The following is a 4,206-nucleotide window of genomic DNA, read 5'->3' on the forward strand; positions in this document are numbered from 1 at the left end:
GTACATGAAAATTGCTCAAAATGACGAGACGAATCCGAAGACGCAGCCCTTTCGTCCGCTGCACATCCCTAGCATAGGAAACACGCAACTTCCCCCCCTCCGGTTCATCTGTCCGAAAACGCGAAACACCGGAGATACTTTCCTGGATGTTTCCCCCTTTCACCGGTATGACCTACTACGTTAGGGCACACCTGGCACCGTTACTTGTCATGTCATGCATCGATATGCATTTGTTTGCATTATATTCATTGTTTCTCCCCCTCTTCTCTCCGGTAGACTACGAGACTGACATCGCTACGGGTGCCCCGATCGACTACGTTGTTGACGACCCCTCCTTCTTGCCAGAGCAACCAGGCAAGCCCCCCCTCTTGATCACCAGATATTGCCTATTCCTTCTCTCTACTGCTTGCATTAGAGTAGTGTAGCATGTTACTGCTTTCGGTTAATCCTATTCTTATGCATAGCCTGTCATTGTTGCTACAGTTGTTACCCTTACCTACAATCCAAAATGCTTAATATAGGATGCTAGTATTCCATCAGTAGCCCTACATTCTTGTCCGCCTACCATGATATACTATCGAGTCGTGATCACTAGGGAGGTGATCACGGGTATATACTATATATCTTATACATGATACATGTGATGACTAAAGACAGGTCAGCTCGTAGAGTACCCGCAAGTGATTATCGAATTGGGGGCTGAAAGGACCTTTGTCCCAATGGCCCTCTAGGTGAATCTTTGTGGCGGAGCGACAGGGTAGGTTGAGACCACCTAGGAGAGAGGTGGGCCTGGCCCTGGTCGACATCCGCGAAGACTTCAATTAACAAGCTTAACGAGATCTTGGTATTTGATCTGAGTCTGGCCACTCGCCTATACGCACTAACCAACTATGCGGGAACAATTATGGGCACTCGACGTCGTGGTATCAGCTGAAGCCTTCTTGACGTCAGCGACTGAGCTGCGCGCGCCGGATTGGACTGGAATGCTTGCTCTTGTATTAGGGAGGCTAGGTCTGCTTACCGGCCGCATTCGCAACGTGCAGGTGTGCAATGGGCGATGGGCCCAGACCCCTGCGTGCATAGGACTTAGATCGGCGTGCTGACCTCTCTGTTGTGCTTAGGTAGGGCTGCGATGTGTTGATCTTCCAAGGTCGGGTATGACCCAGGAAAGTGTGCCCGGCCAGAGGGATCGAGTGTGTTGGGTAATGTGGTGCACCCCTGCAGGGAAGTTTATAGCCGTGTCCCTCGATAAAAGGACGACCCGGAGTTGTATTCTAACCTTATGATAACTAGAACCGGATACTTAATAAAACACACCTCTTACAAGTTCCAGATACAACCCGGTGATCACTTTCCTACAGGGTGACGAGGGGAGGATCGCTGGGTAGGATTATGCTATGCGGTGTTCCTTGATGCTGCTCTTGCTACTCTCTTCTACATGCTTCAAGATGGAGGCTGCCAGAAGCATAGTCTTCGATAGGACTAGCTATCCCCCTCTTATTCTAGCATTCTGCAGTTTAGTCCACAGATACTACCCATTTCATTGATACCAATGCATATGTAGTGTAGATCCTTGCTTGCGAGTACTTTGGATGAGTACCCACAGTTGCTTTGCTCCCTCTTTTCCTCCCTTTCTTTTTCTTCTCGGATGTCGCAATGATACGCCTCCAACGTATCTATAATTTTTGATTGTTCCATGCTATATTATATTCTGTTTTGGACATTATTAGGCTTTATTATACACTTTTATTTTATTTTTGGGACTAACCTATTAACCGGAGGCCCAGCCCAGAATTGATGTTTTTTTGCCTATTTTTGGGTTTCGCAGAAAAAGAATGTCAAACGGAGTCCAAACGGAATGAAACCTTCGGGGACGTGATTTTCGGAACGAACATGATCCAGAGGACTTGGACCCTACGTCAAGCAATCAACGAGGAAGGCACAAGGTAGGGGGGCACGCCTACCCCCCAGGCGCGCCCTCCACCCTCGTGGGCCCCCTGTTGCTCCACCGACGTACTCCTTCCTCCTATATATACGGAGCCAAAACCCTAATTCCACCGTCGTAACTTTCCGTATCCACGAGATCCCATCTTGGGGCCTGTTCCGGAGCTCCGCCGGAGGGGGCATCGATCATGGAGGGCTTCTACATCAACACCATAGCCCTTCCGATGAAGTGTGAGTAGTTTACCTCAGACCCATGGGTCCATAGTTATTAGCTAGATGGCTTCTTCTCTCTTTTTGGATCTCAATACAAAGTTCTCCCCCTCTCTTGTGGAGATCTATTCGATGTAATCTTCTTTTGCGGTGTGTCTGTTGAGACCGATGAATTGTGGGTTTATGATCAAGTTTATCTATGAACAATATTTGAATCTTCTTTTAATTCTTTTATGTATGATTGGTTATATTTGCAAGTCTATTCGAATTATTAGTTTGGTTTGGCCTACTAGATTGATCTTTCTTGCAATGGGAGAAGTGCTTAGCTTTGGGTTCAATCTTGTAGTGTCCTTTCCCAGTGACAGTAGGGGCAGCAAGGCACGTATTGTATTGTTGCCATCGAGGATAACAAGATGGGGTTTATTTCATATTGCATGAGTTTATCCCTCTACATCATGTCATCTTGCTTAAAGCGTTACTCTGTTCTCTTGAACTTAATACTCTAGATGCATGCTGGATAGCGGTCTATGTGTGGAGTAATAGTAGTAGATGCAGGCAGGAGTCGGTCTAGTTGTCTCGGACGTGATGCCTATATAAGTGATCATACCTAGATATTCTCATAATTATGCTCAGTTCTATCAATTGCTCAATAGTAATTTGTTTACCCGCCGTGAATACTTATGCTCTCGAGAGAAGCCACTAGTGAAACCTATGGCCCCCGGGTCTATCTTCCATCATATTAATCTTCCAATACTTAGTCATTTTTATTGCCTTTTATTTTACTTTGCATCTTTATCATAAAAATACCAAAAATATTATCTTATCATATCTATCAGATCTCACTCTCGTAAGTGACCGTGTAGGGATTGACAACCCCTTATCGCGTTGGTTGCGAGGATTTATTTGTTTGTGTAGGTGCGAGGGACTCATGTGTGGCCTCCTACTGGATTGATACCTTGGTTCTCAAAAACTGAGGGAAATACTTACGCTACTTTGCTGCACCACCCCTTCCTCTTCAAGGGACAACCAACGCAAGTGCTCAAGAGGTAGCACGCAACCAGATGATGGAGTCCAGGAGCCAGAGGATCCCGAGGATGTTTCTACGTGGAGTTCGGCTTCGAGGCGTGTTAGGAGATCCCAGGCAGGAGGCCTGCCCCTCTTTCGATCTGTATCCCAGTTTGTGCTAGCCATCTTATGGCAACTTGTTTAACTTATGTCTATACTCAGATATTGTTGCTTCCGCTGACTCGTCTATGATCGAGCTCTTGTATTCGAGCCCTCGAGGCCCCTGGCTTGTAATATAAAGCTTGTATTATTTTATTTTGTGTCTAAAGTTGTGTCGTGATATCTTCCCGTGAGTGCTTGATCCTGATCGTACACATTTGCTATATGATTAGCGTACAATTGAATCGAGGGCGTCACAAGTTGGTATCAGAGACGACTACCTGTAGGAATCCCCCTTTCCAACTCCTTGGCCGAAGTTGAGTCTTGTCATTGCAAAACTTTTACTAACCTGGCTGTGTGGCTTACGGGCCCACATTGCCATTGGGTGGTATTAGGATCTTTTATTCCTCGATCTTTACTCAGGGACTCTGATCTCTCTTCTACTCGGGTTAAATGATTTTGCTAACTCTAACTCCAGGTTCTCGTAATTACTTCCTCCCGGAGAACCCCTCACTCCAGATGATTGCTTGATGCATCGAAGGATTCCGAAGATACTCTTCGATGTTCTCTTGAGACTTTGTGCCTGTTGCTTTTGCAATTCCCAACCACTGAAATATCCCTATGGATAAATACATACATATGTCGTTCTTACTTTTATTCCCAGTTGATCTTGTTATTACAAGATACCCCGAAATTCTCTCCATTGTTTCGAGAATACTGGGTGCCTACTGCCCTTGCAGTTCTTTGCCACCTGAATACCGCTATGAATAATTTCTCGCACTTATCGAGTATTTGCTCATCGCCAGTTGATTCAAGTATTTCACAAAAGTCTTCAAAATATCATTCGATCTTCCGAAAATCCTCAGCCGCCTATTGCTCTTGAAATTC

The sequence above is a fragment of the Triticum urartu genome, chromosome 3A (assembly GCF_056163025.1).
Source record: "Triticum urartu cultivar PI428250 chromosome 3A, HENAU_Tu73, whole genome shotgun sequence".
Classification (NCBI taxonomy): domain Eukaryota; kingdom Viridiplantae; phylum Streptophyta; class Magnoliopsida; order Poales; family Poaceae; genus Triticum; species Triticum urartu.